Source organism: Puma concolor, chromosome C2 (genome assembly GCF_028749965.1).
Source record: "Puma concolor isolate L17-30 chromosome C2, mPumCon1.1.hap2, whole genome shotgun sequence".
In the NCBI taxonomy this organism is placed as follows: domain Eukaryota; kingdom Metazoa; phylum Chordata; class Mammalia; order Carnivora; family Felidae; genus Puma; species Puma concolor.
This window is the reverse complement of record NC_141675.1, coordinates 62,385,685-62,401,857: the sequence shown is the minus strand read 5'-3', so window position 1 is coordinate 62,401,857 and position 16,173 is coordinate 62,385,685. Positions and strand designations below refer to the sequence as shown.

Sequence of the window (16,173 nt, the reverse complement as noted above, 5' to 3'; positions counted from 1 at the left end):
TGTCTCCCTCTCTCTCTGCCCCTCCCCTGTTCATGCTCTGTCTCTCTCTGTCCCCCAAAAAATAAATAAACGTTGAAAAAAAATTAAAAAAAAAAATTAGACTTTTCAATTTAGAACAATTTTAGATTTAAAGAAAAATTGCAGATATACTACAGAGAATTCCCACACACAGTTTCCTTTATTAACATCTTACATGAGTAGGGTACACTTGTAACAACTAATGAACTGATATTGATACATTACTATTAATTAAAGTGCACACCTCACTCAGATTTTCTTAATTTTTACCTTGTGTCCTAGCCTGTTGAGGATACCATATTGCATTTAGTTGTAGTGTTTCCATATGCTTCTTTCGCCTGTGACAATTTCTGACTTTCCTTGTTTGTTGTTGGCTTGATGATTTTGAGGAGTACTAGTCAAGTGTTTTGTGGAACATCCCTCTGTTGGGATTTGGCTGATGTTTTTCTCATGATTAGACTGGGACAGTAAGTTTTAGGAGGAAGATCACAAGAAATAAGGTATCATTTTCATCACATCATCATATCACCAACATGACTTATCACTGCTGATGTCAACCTTGATCACCCCGCTGAGGTAGTGTTTGTAAGATTTCTTCACTGTAAACTTATTCTATCCCACCCCATGTGTATGATATCTTTGGAAAGAATTCACTATTCATAACCCATACTTAAGTAATGGGGATTTATGCTCCACCTCCTTTGGGGTAGAGTACCTACATAAAATATTTGGAATATTTTTGCAAAGGAGATTTGTCTCTTCTCCTCAGTATACATTGTAATTACCTGGAATAGCTATTTCAATACCCTGAAAATAAGGAGACTCTACAAAGAAGAAAACTTAAAAATGTGACTATATAATTTCTCTTTAAAACAAAATAAAACAGTATTAGTGGTTTAATCTATAACAAAGCAAATAAATAGAAATAATAATCTATACTTTCTAAAGGTTTCCTATGATCATATGCCATTAATTTTTCTCTTACTATAGCATGTATTATCAATTACCAAGAGCATGAAAATTGATTCCCAAGTATGAAGGAAATTTTTTACTGGATCACAAGATGATTTAACCCCTTTCATTGTCACATGGAGGGTTTTATATCCTTGTGTAGGATCCAATACTGCCCTTTCTTCATATTTATCCTCCTCCTGGGGTATGATAGAGAATAGAAAGGGAGAAATCCTTGAGTTTTCCCAAAATGGTAGACTTTTTCACTAACCATGAATATGCTTAAATCCAGACATTTTAGATTTTGCATTTCAAAATATGGAGTTCCACTTCCATCTCCTTTCTCAGATAAAACTAGTTAAGTGATATTATGGGAAAGCTCATGCTTCAAGGATCCCAATAGAGTATATTTAATGCATCAATATTATTCATTCAGCAAATATTTGTGGAAGACTGGCCATGTACAAGGCACTATCTTTGGTTCCGGGAAAACAGCAATGAGAAAGTGCAGATTAGGTCTCTGTTTTGACATAGTTTTAAACTTAGTGGAGAATATAGGCATTGAGTAACAGAATTACAAATTTGCTAGGTCACATGAAGAAATTTAGGATACTGTGAAGATATAAAATATGATCAGGTAGTGGGTGGTAGGCTAGTTAATTTAGTGCAGAAAAACAGGTTTCTTTGAGAAAATTATGTTTAAGCTAAATTCTGCAATATGCATAAGAGTCAAGTAAGCATTAGGAATCAAGTTAGAGATGATTATCACATAAAGTGATCTAGTCCTGCTTTGAGTGAGAGTAAAGTTTCTCCTTGCTTTACAAAGAAAAAGGCACTTTAGAAAAGATCTCAAATAAGGCTAATGCTAGACTTTAGAAAACTTTTGGAATGCCAGTTGAAAACTTCTTACCCTGGACATTTATTATGCATAGGTAGGGACAATTTCTATCGGAATCTTCATCTCAAAAACTCCATGGATATAGAAACAATACATTACATCTATAATAGATGTAATGGTTTTCAATAGCCAGCCTCTCATGCAAAAGCTAAAATTGTGTGGTTGTCAGGATGTTTGCTACAAAGGCAGAAAAAAAATCTGAGGCAGCAGTTTCCCAAATGTGGTGACAGCCTAGTCATAAAAGAACATTCTACTTTATTGTTATGAATATATTAATCATTCCAGTGGTTTACGGTGAATATTTTCTACCATTTACAAGAAAACATCTGCTACAACTAGATGAATGATTAGCTGCAAAGTACATAGCAATTTTGTTTTTAGGGATTGCTTTCTAAAGTACCCCCATTTCACCCTTCACTTCATTCAGGTGCATGTATAGAGACATAGGAGGTCATTTCCAGAATTTTCTGGGTCAGCAAAAACAAATTCTTGAAGAGGCTCATAAGATAAAGTCTTTGCTTCTCTTAGAATTTGAGTATCTCTTTGAGATCACTCCATCCCATTTTCAAAGAGTTCTGTCCCCCCCTCCCTGATCACTTTCTAGGACTATTTTCAAGGTTAATGTTTAAGTGTTAATTAAGCCTAGCCATCTCTTAAGAGATAAGTAAGTAAACAGGCTAGCCTTGATAACAAGGTTTCTAAGACTGGACATAAAGGAATGTTAATGCATCTTTCATAATGGAGGCAATATGTTTATAATCTTAGACTTAAAGTAACTATGGTTACAAAGCCTTGTTCTGCCTCACCTTTACTTGATTCCTTTCACTGGGGATTCACCTCTGTCATCAAGAGACAGTCTCCTTGGCTAATAGCAACTCAGTTTGTCACCATAAGAATACAAAGATTAAATGCCTTGTGAATAGAGTACAAAATTTTTTTTTTATCTGCTTCAGAAGTGTCTTTTCAAGAAGGGAGACTTGGTCAACAAAGAGAGAAGTGTTCCCAGTTTAAACCAACTTTCTAAAAAAAAAAAACATTGGCTTTCTATTGTACTTGAAGTGCTTTATCATCAATGATTACCTAGCAGTTGCTACAAGTCTTTAAACCCATAGTCCTGATGTTGACTAAGTGCTTCAAAAAGAATTTCTGAAGACACGTAGGGTAAAGGGGTCAAGAAGAAGATATTATCAGGATATTATTTAAAATACTAAATTTAGGATGAATTGCTATAGACATCTTCTCAAAGAGTGTTAAGGAGGTAGCAAATTAACATGAGAAACAAAGCAGGACTCAAAATGTATACATAATCTATTTTATAAAACAATTTAAAATATATAAAGATGAAAGGAAGTACATGAAAACATAAAGGGTCGTTATTTCAGGGGTGAGATTATGGGTGATTTGCCACAATAAGCATATATTACTTAAACAATTAGGAGAGAAACAACAAGCATTATATAATAATTATTTTAAACAACAGCTACAACTTGGCAATTGTGAAAAGGACTCACTGTGAATCTGGGACACTTTCAGAGGAGGCTGGCAAATGATATCAGGAGCTGTGAAAACACTGATGATTTTTCACCTGGCGAAAAAAAAGAGTAATGAAACATGAAGGCTGGCTCCAACCATTTGAAAGACTGTCAGGTAGAGGAGTATCAAGACTTATTTTCCAAAGACTAGAAGTTCTATGGAGTCAGCACTTGTCTTAATTTAAGAAAGACATTTCTAACAATAAGGGAACAAACTGATATTCAAAAAGAAGTTGGATGGATATCAGACAGTTATAAAAATGATGCTGAGTGAAGACTAAGAATATGGGGTTTTTAAGGTCCTTTCAACCCTTGGATTCAATTACTTTAAACATTGCTAACATATTTGCCCAAGACTCTAGAGGTCATAAGTCTTGGTTTTTCTTTTCCTCTCCGTTCTTCCCCCTTCCCCACTCTCACTTTCCTCCCATAGTGACTGAAAATGCTGAGTCCAGCATTTTCCAAGGAGTCACTGGGGCAAATTGCCCTTGAGCACAATGCTAAAGGAGCAGTCAATTCCTCATGATAACATGCCTGATATAAGTAGAATAGAAATTACAGAATATAGTGACTCGTCTAAGTCACAATGACACAATGTGTCAATTATGTACCATAAATAGTAAGGTGGGGTTTCCGTGGCTTGGGGTTCGCAGGGACTTGAGAAAAATAACAAAGAGTAAGATGGGATGGGATCAGATTTCTACAGCTCATCTGATCACAGATTTAGAAATGACCCATATTATCCAGTCTTTTCTCTATTTCATCAATTTCCATACCATTTTACTCAAAATCTGTGATCAGTTTCCCAGACATCTCAGTCTCCTTCCTAATTCAGGATGCCACTTCTGTGATCCTTGGTGAGTGTGACCTCCTCACCTTTCTTTGGCTTTAGGTAGAAAGCAAATATTTTTGTAGTACCATTCTTTTAGGGACCAGACAAATAGTATCAGAAACTTTGTTCCAAACACCAATAGCCATTTATCTGCTAGTAAAAGTAACAGAATATAGATATCTAGAATTCTGGGTAATTTCGATATTTAGATTACTTACTCTACTCAAAGGCATGAATACCAGAGGAATGATTGAGCCCGCTGGAAATGTTCCCTTGATAAATAATAAAAATGTGATTTTTTTTTTTTTTTACTTTTCTTCTGAAATATAAAGACATGTCATAGAAGGGAGAACTGTAATTCTTAATTCTCTATTTTCGGAGAAAGCCTCTAATTTCAAATCCATCATGTTAAACTTTCCACGGTCACTTCCCATGTTCTGGTTTTTTATTTGGGAAATACTGTCCTGTACACGACAGTATTTATGAGACTGTAGAGTTGTTCTCTACAGATAAAAAAATATAAATAACAAGAGGAACTGCACAAGGGCTATTGTAGGAGTTACAGAACTAATATACATACAGTCTTAGGCCAGCTTTCTGTACTCAGTGGGAAAGTGCTGTTATTATTATTGTCAATGGTATTGCTATTAACAGATGAAACTGATGTAGTCTACATAGACTACATAGACTGCATACTGCAGATTCCACTTCTATTTATTCAGAATCTATACGGTGCAGTATTGCAATCTATTTTTATTTAATCTCCTTGTAACTTTGAGTGAAGAACTTTGTCCCTCTCTATTCAGATAAGGGATAGGCTAAATAGCTGATGGATATTAAGGAGGGCACTTGTTGGGATGAGTACTGGGTGTTATATGTAAGTGATGAATCACTAAATTCTGCTCCTGAAACCAATACTACACCATATGTTAACTAACTAGAATTTAAATAAAAACTTAAAAAATAAACAAATTCATTAATAGGATTAAATGAATGGATGAATGAATAAATAAATAAATAAACAAACAAACAAAGGAGTAAATATTGCTTGGATCACAAAGCTATTACTTCCTGGGGTAGACATATTAAACCCCTACCCAAGATACTCAATTGGTACAGGACTCATGTGAGATTCAAAGTCATGTTTCTGCAGAGTTCTCCATCATGCTATGAAGGAGAATGCTGTGAAATATTAAGGAAAAAAATACATCTTAATAGTGACAAGCCCCCAAAACCTCTGATTGTTTATGATGTCTTGGTCTTCACATGATGTACCTCATAATTAATTTTTATCAATAGAGGATCTTTCTTTGTTAACCATTAAAATCCTATGAATGAATTATATTTCAAATAATCCCATGAGTAAAAAAGGGGGGGGGGAAGCATTGATCACAATGGAAGTCCAAAAATGGAGACAGAAAATACTGGCCAAGAAAGAAGAAAGAACAGGTGTTTGCCCTTATCCCACACTCCTTCAGACTGGAATATGGGAGAGCAACACTCTTGTTTTTGTGGATATGCGCTAAAGAAAACAGAAAAATCCAGCCAACTTGTGCAGTCTCATGAATATGTAGAGAAGTGTTTACATGTCTTGAATTGAGAATGGAATTCTAGTGCCTTTAGACTGTGAGCCAAATTTTAGGAGGCCAATATAAGCCTGCTTGTATTGTCTAATCATTCTCTCTTCTGGGAACATTCTAATTTAGCTAAAACCAGGATTTGGACTTGGCCTAGCTATAAATTAAAAGAATACTACATGGCTATGCAGCTCTGCTCAAGAGTTTATTTGCTCTTACATTAAAAAATAACTCAAGTCACTCTCAATGGATTCATTAAAAACCTGATTTCTCCACTTTATAGCTATTTTGCCTGGCAGATGGGATCTGTTTTTTTCCTTATGCTGCATTTTTTGAACTAAGTATATATGGTGGGATAGCAGTATACTCTCCCGCCAACAAAAAAGCCACATGCATATTTCAATAAAATCACATTATTTGGCATCTACTGTCCACATATGTTCATTTGGCTATTGCTGGTCCAAGCCAATAATAGCCACAAGGGAAATGAGTGTTTGAAATTTAAACAAGGAGCTCTAAATTTTCTAAGAGAGAAGAGGCCTCCTGACAGGTAGATCAGTCTCTAATTCATTTTTAATGCTGTTGACAATTCCATAAATCATTGTTTCTCTCCCATTATGTGCCAGCTTCTGTGCTGTAGAAGTTTGAAAAGAAAACTTCTGTATGCTTTTGGGTGGGGGTGGAGGATTAGGTAAGACTCTTTGAATGATCTTTTAAGGATGAATAATTCACCATGCAGAGAATAAAGAGCATTCTGAGCAGCCAGAATGGTATGGGGATATGGTGAGTTCAGAGGTAAAGCAATTCTTCATTGTGGCTCGAGGGCACGTGGTGGAATGGATGTAGAAACTTAAGTAGGAAGGGGATGGTATAGATGATGGATTTCTTGGTGCAAAGAGTCATTGTCAAAAGTTTTTAAACGAAGAATGTAAGCTCTATCCCTGTGAGTCCTGAGAAACAGAGTATTATGTACCTAAAAATGTGAAAAGAAAACCTGATGTCCTTGCCCCAGCAAAGAATGTCCATAACAAAAGCCTGATGTTAAGTGGACAAATAAGTAGGGACAAAAGTTAGCTGGAAATACTGTTGTAAGTGAAGAACCAAAGCATGCAATATCTTAGAATACCCAAAGATTTTTTTTTTTTATTCTGATTTTTAAGAATCTGGTTGGGAATTGGGACAGAACAAGGTGCAGCTGAAATTACTGTGAATGTTTTTTGTATAAAGTCAAAACCACCTGGAGATACCATTTATTTATTAATTTCTTATATACATCTTCCAAAAGAGTATACAGATGCATTTTTCATACAGCAAAATAATGGTGGTTGAAAATGTGACTAAATCCATGTGTCTGAATCAGCATCTGTAGTATGAACACACTCTTATTTGGATTCACCAAATTTCTATTACCTTCCAACATTTCCAGCTATAGATTTTCATCTTATATGGTAGTGTTTCAAAATTGCATGCATAATATAGTCCAGAGCTTGGCTCCCAGAATCAGGCAAACCTGAGCTCTGTCCCACTTAAGAGCCATAGGACCTGTATAAGTTATCTGATTCTCTTTGGTATTAACTTTCTCAACCGTTAAAAAGAAAACTCAGATACAGGCCCATATCTACCAAATAATTATGGTGACGATTAATTAAATTGTTTGAAAAATGCTTATTATAGTGTCTGGTATATATTAAGAACTTGATAAATGTCACTAGCTAATTATGTAATTATTATCATCACCCAAAGATAAACACAATCAGATGTTTGAGAAAAAAAACATCTGTTAAGACTACTTTATCTATACACTGAGCCAGTTGACTCACTGCATTTTGCTTGATTAAATAATGATAAAAAGGATAATAACATACACACAATACTTTAATGTCTAAGAAATATTCCCTCATGAATAAATAACTTGGCACCAACCCTGTGAGTTAGGAAAGATAACATACTATTGTTTACAAAGAAAGAAAAAAAAAAAGAAATCAGGATAAAATATCCAAGAGAAAAATAACTATAAATGCAAGACTAGACCAAGGAGATAAAGGGGAAAGGAAAAGTCTTTCAAAAAGATTAATTTGTCACAACAAATACTTTCAAATAATCAGAGTGGAAAAGACATCATACCTTCCAGTGAACTGACAACTGACATTGTCAAATCAAATGATGGGGAGCCAACAAATATCAGACTTATCTAACCTTTTTTTTTTTTTTTAATAACTAGCTATTGATTTCTCAAGTTTAAACAATTCATTCCAAAAGGCATATTTCAGTTATGCTTATGACTCTTTTTTTTTTTGTAAAGTTTATTTACCCATTCTGAGAGAGAGAGAGTGCGTGCGTGCGCGCGCACGCACATGAGCAGGGAAGGAAGGAGCAGAGAAAGAGGGAGAGAGAGAATCCCAAGTAGGCTCCACACTGTCAGTGCAGAACTTGACGGGGGGCTTGAACCCACTAGCTGTGAGATCATGATCTGACCTGAAGTCAAGATCTGGACCCAACCCACTGAGCCACCCAGGCACCCGAAGATGCTTGTGACTCTTAACATACAGTATCACAAAAATATCATAAAGTATTTATTTAAAAGAGGCATGATTTTTATATACCCAAGTTTGTTTTAAAAAGTACATTATTGAATAAAGTTTTAGGTTCTCTGTTTTTAAAACTTATACATTTATAGACTGAAATACAGTCACTGTATTTACCTATTATTTAAATAATTGATCAGTAAACTATAATATAGACTTTGAGACAACAGTTCTCAAACTCTACAATGGTGTGCTGAAAATGTGGAGAAGGGTTCCACTGTTTAGTTGAATATTTACCAAGTTCACATTTGATTGGATTTTCTTTAACATTTTGATCAATAACAGTTCTCTTTTAAAAAACTGATGTCCAAGAAATGTTGAGTCTGACAAAATGAATGTCCAAGTATCATAAAATATGTATTGATGGAATTTCTGAGAAAGGTGATTGGGCCTAATAGAATAGTTAATATATTTTTGGTGTCATATATTCCCATGTTTAAGATTTCTGTTTTATATACCTATAATAGAAGTTATAGTTTTCTAAATAGTTCTGATTCCAGCTCATGTAGTATGATTGAATATTCCACTAATCCATATACCATTTTGAGTACCATGATATTCACTTGTTCTGCTTCCTGATCAATGTTGATAAGCATTGCCTTAGAAGTATATGTATATATATATGCGTATATATGTATATATATGTATATATATATGCATATATACGTATATATATATGTATATTCTAAATTTCTTTGAATTCTTGAGTATCAGACAGTACACTTGGTTAATTAAATGTATAAAGAATTGATGCATTGATATCTCTGGGTTGTTTTTTTTTTTTATTTTTTTTAACGTTTATTTATTTTTGAGACAGAGAGAGACAGAGCATGAACGGGGGAGGGCAGAGAGAGAGGGAGACACAGACTCCGAAGCAGGATCCAGGCTCTGAGCTGTCAGCACAGAGCTCAACGTGGAGCTTGAACTCATGGACCACGAGATCATGACCTGAGCCAAAGTCAGATGCTTAACTGACTGAGCCACCCAGGCACCCCGATATCTCTGGGGTTTTTAATCCCAAGTGCTTTCACAGTAATGGGGGAAAAACACATTAATGCAACTTTTCCTTATGGTTACAAGTGGTGTAGCAACCAAAAATACTTTTTAGAGGTTTCTTTGGCACTTATATGATAAACTTAAATGAAGAATTCATGTATATGTGACTTAAATATAGGAATTGTGCTTATTATTCATTATAGAAAGTGATAGCAATGGCAAAATAAAATATTGTTAAAATATGTAGGCTAAACAGTCTTTCAAAATAAATTTGGATAATATATGGTAAAGAAGATATAAAAACCTTTAAAATTCAGATTATTTTTCTTGGAACACCGTGAAATCACCAGGACCATGGACCTGTTATTGGCTTCCATTCCTTATATTTGTATCTAACTACTGCTTCCAGAATCAGTGTGAATATCCAAAAAAAGGGGGGCACTGCAAGTTTGAAAGTTCTATGGTATTACAGCTAGAATCCAAAGGGATTTCTGTAAAGCAAAGTTCACTGACCCTTCTAGCTAAAGGAATTTCTCACGTGTCTCAGAAAAGGTAACAACCAAAAAGCAAAACACGAAGGATATAGGACAAGAGAGTCTTGGTTCTGTGATGTATTCACTGTGGGACCGAATTCTCTGAGCCTCAGTTTCCTTGTCTATAAAACTTAAAGACTAGAGGGGCTTTAAGGTATTTTCCAATTTTGTGCTTCTGTGATTCCAAGTGATGCAAGATTCTATACTCTGTTTAAGTGTTGCCCCCTTGTTTTGCTTGGTTTTCTGACATGTAATATAGCTAGGTTATAATATCTCAAATTATGAATAGAAGGTTATTTTTGTCTGATCCTATGTGAACTGATTCGTATCACTATTTATTAATTTAAAATGTAAATATATATATCAAAGTCATGTAGTACTGGAGGCTTTTGTTAGAGAGAAAGATGGTTTTTTTGAATGCCACACTGTACATTCATTTGTAATAATGTGGAATTTTAAAGAGTTTTAACCAAAACTGTCTTAAATATATAATTCAAAAGGAAATTCCCCACAACCTTTTACCAAAAACATAAATAGGCCTGTGTGTGTGTGTGTGTGTGTGTGTGTGTGTGTGTGTGCACGTAGAGCTGGGGCTAATTTATGTTAAGCACTTAATAAATGATATAAGGATCATTAGCAAATAATACTTAGATCATAATAACTGTAGTATTAGAATTTATACACTTCAATTATGATATGACGAGGACTTATGTAACCATTTAGTGATTCTCAAAAAGGAATTATATTCATTCCATTATGCTACTAAACATTCTCTTTGGAATTTTTAAATCATTTAAATAATCCCCAGGGGTTATTCAAGATATGGTATGTAAAACTACTATAAAATGCCCAGATGTTAGTGAAACTTTGGTCTTTTATTTTCTAATACATATTCCTATAAAAGTTTTATAATATTTCATTTAAAAAGAATACAATTTATTTCACCTCTTCCTAATTGTCCTTAATGTTTAAAAGTGACTCAATTTCACATTAATCAGATAAGCAAGAAAGGCAGAACTCTTCAAAAGAGCTTTATCAACATTTTACTTTGCATTTCCCAAGTTCCATTCGAGAAATACTGGATCATAGCAAATCCATGAGAAACTATAAAGTAATACAGGCCTTGCTCAGAATTCTCTCAGGCAATTACTAGAAACACCATAAAAATGTGTGATCATGGTATCAGATCATGGATGTTTCCGAGGGATCACTCAATTATGTATTTATTCCCATTTTTTACCAAAGGTGTTCCTTGGGATACTAGTTTTTCAAAACACCCCTGAAAAAAGGGACTCCTAAACAATTTGGAATTTTTTGCATACTATGTCTTCCTACTGAAAATTCACAAATCACAATTGAATATTAGAGTTCTTAATAAGTATGGCAGTGCAATCTGCTATTTATTTGTTTAGCACAGAATTTCCTCGTTGTTGGTGTTGTTTTTACTCTAAGACCCAAGGAATTCTCTCTCTTCCCTCTTTTCTCCTTCCTAAATACTATGAATTTGCATTCCATGGGATACTCACCGGGAAATGCTGCATTAAGGCCCCAGGGCCTTGGGAGCCTCTATACCATAGCTGTGGTACTGGGGACTGTACCTGTTACTCAAATGGCATCAGGTAATTCTTCTGACATTAAAAGAAATAATCCTTAATGATTAGAGAAAAACAGCGCGAATGTACTTAATGACACTGACCTGGATACTGAAAAACGGTGATGGTAAATTTCATATCGTGTATATTTTGCAACAATTTAAAAAGTAAATGAATAATTTAATCTTGTTTTAAGGCACTATTAAAAAGCAAGATATTTTTTAATGCTTGAGAGAATGACTTGCCTTGTAATAAAAGCAGATTCTTAAAAGAAAAACCACCTAAAAACCCTCCTCTATCACCAGGAAACACTGTCCTGGCCAAAAGAGAAGACGGTGGTGGATGGTGAACTATACAACAGTTGTCAGAATAAGGGAAATACTCTTTTTCTTCCTTGTGCTTCCACTCCCTAAATCCCCGTGGTGTTACAGTTGCACTAACAGATTTGAAAGGAGGCTTCCATTTTGCATGGCAAAAAATAATACAGTGTTCTAAAAATGTAAAATGGCATTTCACAAGTTTTTTAAAAAAATATTTCATTTCCTGTAGTGGCATTAAGAGTAAAATCTGCTGTGTGGATTTTTAAGGTTAGGTGGAATACATCCGACTTATCAAAGCATGTATTAATAAAGGAGAATTAACAAATTTGTGAGAAATAGACTTAGAGAAGGATTAGTGAACCATAAAAGGATTGATGAACTATAAAACTCATTGCAGAGCTAAGAATGTTGAAAAACATTGGTCTCTTTGGCTAATGTCACCTACTAGACTGTAAGTTTATGAAGGCAGGGACCACATCCATCTCGTTCACTACTGGTTTTTTCATGCCTCTAACAGTATCTAGTGTTGCAGACACTTAATAAATTCTTTTGAGTGAATTAGGAAGTTCAAGATAGAGTTAAAACACAGAAAGTTGCTTTTTAGGCAATGTTTAAAAACTGACACTAATGAAAGTACTTCTCAGTTAGTAAATGATTCAAAATATCACCAGTTGAGCATTTAGATAACTAATAAGTCACAACTTCATTATTCGTGTTAATCATTTGCTACTATATCCATCCAAATCCTACATATGGAATTTTATTCACAAACCAATACTCTACATTTCAAGAGACCAATATTGTCAACACTTAAGCACTTAATATTCAAATCTTTACATGAATCTTTTTGCCTAATGGGCTATTGAGAATGTGTCTCATGAAAGCTGGGCAATATCTTTATGTCCTTTTTAAGTCAAGGCATTATGATTAAACTTTCTCTACATTTTTAAGATATCCAGTGGGAGAATATTAATTAAAATGTTAATATTCATTATTTAAATTAATTAATATACTGGTGCACCTGGGTGGCTCAGTCCATTAAGTGTCTGACTCTTAGTTTTGGCTCAGGTCATGATCTCACGGTTTGTGGGTTCGAGCCCTGCATTGGGCTCTGTGTTAATGGCATGGAGCCTGCTTGGGATTCGGTCTCCCCCTCTCTCTGCCCCTTCCCTTCTCTCTCTCTCTCAAAAATAAATAAACATTAAATTAATTAATATTCTTTGAAATTTGAGCTATTTGCACACAAACATTAAAGTGAAGAATGATGAACTGGTGTTTCATACAATCCTGACAGAAGATTTAGAGATGAAAGAGTATGAATTTGTAAGAATATAAAAAAGAGGTATCTACTGCTTTGAAATATATTTCCTGAACCTTAATTATTGGGTTTTATGTCTCTTATTTAGAACAAATAAAATATAAGCAGGAAAAATAGAACATAGTATCACATGATTGGCTAAAACGGTCAAAACTTTGGAATCGCTTTGAAATGTATTTTAAAAGCTCAGCTACTTTGACTTTTTTTCTATTATAGAAACATGAAAAGTTATTTCAACTGAATTGCATACATAACTCCTGGAGTGTAGACAGTTGCTATTATTTGTTCACTTCATCAAAATGCTTTTTTAAATTCTTGCTACATCTGTATTACCAGGTCCTGGAGAAACCAAGGTGAAAGAGGCCCAGGAGAAGCCAAACCTTCTTTGCTATTTCTAACAAAGGAAATGCCATTCTTGCCACTAACTCTTGGAATGATTTCCAAGTTCTCTAAAAATAATTTAACCTGTGTCAAATAGCTGTCTCATCTGGAAAACTCAATAAATGAGTGTAGAAGTTAGAAAAAGCAGGGGGAAAGTTAGGTGTTAAACTGAAATGGTATATCCCAGGCATGTTAGATTGAAAGTCCAAATTAGCCAGCACACTTCCATACATCTGCTCACTTTTCTTTAAACTTGAGCTATATTATTGCAGAAAAGCATAATAATCCCCACTCTGATCTTGTGTTTCAAGTGAAAGAGCCTGAACTATCTCAGCATAGGCACTTTTGTAAACGGGTATAATGGGTAGATGAGTTTCTTTCTAGGGTCAGAATTTCTAAATTCCAAGGGCAGATTCTATACGGAGGAGAAACAAGAAGAGTAATATAAATTATTTCTTCCTCATGACAATGATTCTAATTCAGTGTTGGACTTTAGTGTGAGGAGGACATGCCTGCTAAAACATGCTTCATTTTATCTTGTTAAGTTTATTTATTTATTTTGAGAGGGGGGAGGGGCAGAGAGACAAGGAGAGCGAGAACCCCACGCAGGCTCCACGCAGTCAGCATAGGCCTGATGCAGGACTGGAACCCACAAACCATGGGATCATGACCTGAGCAGAAACCAAGAGTCAAACACTTAACCAACTGAGCCATGCGCGTGTCCCAATCATGCTTCATTTTAAACAACAGTTGAACTCTTGGGGTGCCTGGGTGGCTCAGTCCGTTGAGCCTCTGACTTCAGCTCTGGTCATGATCTCACGGTTTGTGGGTTCGAGCCCTGCATCGGGCTCTGTGCTGACAACTCAGAGCCTGGAGCCTGTTTCAGATTCTGTGTCTCCCTCTCTCTCTGCCCCCGCCTCCACTCACACTCTGTCTCTCCCTCCTTCAAAAATAAATAAACATAGGGGCGCCTGGGTGGCGCAGTCGGTTAAGCGTCCGACTTCAACCAGGTCAAGATCTCACGGTCCGTGAGTTCGAGCCCCGCGTCGGGCTCTGGGCTGATGGCTCAGAGCCTGGAGCCTGTTTCCGATTCTGTGTCTCCCTCTCTCTCTGCCCCTCCCCCGTTCATGCTCTGTCTCTCTCTGTCCCAAAAATAAATAAACGTTGAAAAAAAAAAATAAATAAATAAATAAATAAACATTAAACAATAGTTGAACTCCTTGTAATTTTGTGCAAGTTATTTCTTAGAAGCCAAATCACCCTTCACTGTACCAGAATAACCGTTTACATGTGGAAAACTCAGTTAAATCCTTATAAATATAAAAAAGTATACTTTATTTGTTCAAAAATGTAGGTCATTATACATTATTTTCTTATTTTGAAGCATTCTAAAATGGCAGTTATTAAAAAATGAATTTTTAAATTCTGTTGTATGAGTTTGCAAGAAAATTCTATTCTAGAGTTTTCTGGTTATTCAATTATCTAAGATTATCATTCATGGTATATTGGTCCGTGAATGAAATGGTATTGCTTGAAATGATTTTCAGATATCTACTAGCGTTCTCAAGCAGAAGGACTGGACTATTTTTAGGAGGGATGACCTACCATATGACTACTAACTTTTGCAGGGTACCACCTAAATCAACATTATTCAAGATGACTTAAGAAAGATGAAAATATTCCAGACTTTATTTTATTTTTTTTTTTTTCAACGTTTATTTATTTTTGGGACAGAGAGAGACAGAGCATGAACGGGGGAGGGGCAGAGAGAGAGGGAGACACAGAATCAGAAACAGGCTCCAGGCTCTGAGCCATCAGCCCAGAGCCCGACACGGGGCTCGAACTCACGGACCGCGAGATCGTGACCTGGCTGAAGTCGGACGCTTAACCGACTGCGCCACCCAGGCGCCCCGAAAATATTCCAGACTTTAAACATGTCTCTGTTTTCTTTTTTGATATGAAAGACAACCTACAATTTTTTTTGTAAAGAAATGGGGCAACGGCCACTTGCATTATTTCCTGTTGACTGGTCTAAGAAGGAAAGTGAAACTCAATTTGTTTAATGGGTCACGTGACTGTGCAAGTACAAGCACATGCTTTGACTTTGCCCACTCTCCAAATTTGTTTTAGAGCTTGGGGTGGAAAAGGAGGTGAAAGAAGATAATATATGGACCGCCTGACATTTGCCAAGAACTGTGTTTAGCATTTTACACACATGGTTACACATTTATAAAAAGTTAAGCAGTACATAAGGAAACAAATTCAACCAAAAGAAGTCTTACTCTTTTTTACCCTGCCAAATCTAGAGTTTCTTGCCTGTCTTAATAGGAGATAACATCTCTAGTAAGGAAGAGAAATCTGGTTTCTTGCTTCTTTTCTCTGTAGTCACTGTTTTTTTAAGTCTTGAAATGAAGGGAGTCCAGCGGTGGATGGCAGCCCAAAAGAGAATGTTGTTTTTATATATCTTATTCTCTTTGCAGGTCAGATAGGTATAGCCAAGAGACACTTAAAAAAAAAAAAAAAAGGTAAAGAAAATGAGCAAATACTCAGAATGCTCATAGTTTTCAACTGAGTTGATAAAAATAGTTTAAATGAAATTAAATATAAACATAAAACTTTAATTCCAAATACTGTAGTTTG

At 35.3% G+C, this 16,173-nt stretch overlaps 1 long non-coding RNA gene across 1 annotated transcript in view; it reads right to left on the bottom strand.

The window, feature by feature from the left end:
• Positions 1-159: 159 nt before the first annotated feature.
• The window catches only part of LOC147577285 (uncharacterized), a 55,003-nt gene continuing 38,989 nt past the window's right edge, over positions 160-16,173 (bottom strand). The window contains exons 13-16 of the long non-coding RNA XR_015240105.1: positions 15,850-16,038; positions 3,379-3,452; positions 1,026-1,169; positions 160-477 (exon numbers count right to left, since the gene is read on the bottom strand). This is a non-coding gene — a long non-coding RNA (uncharacterized LOC147577285). The remainder of the gene's footprint in view (positions 478-1,025; positions 1,170-3,378; positions 3,453-15,849; positions 16,039-16,173) is intronic.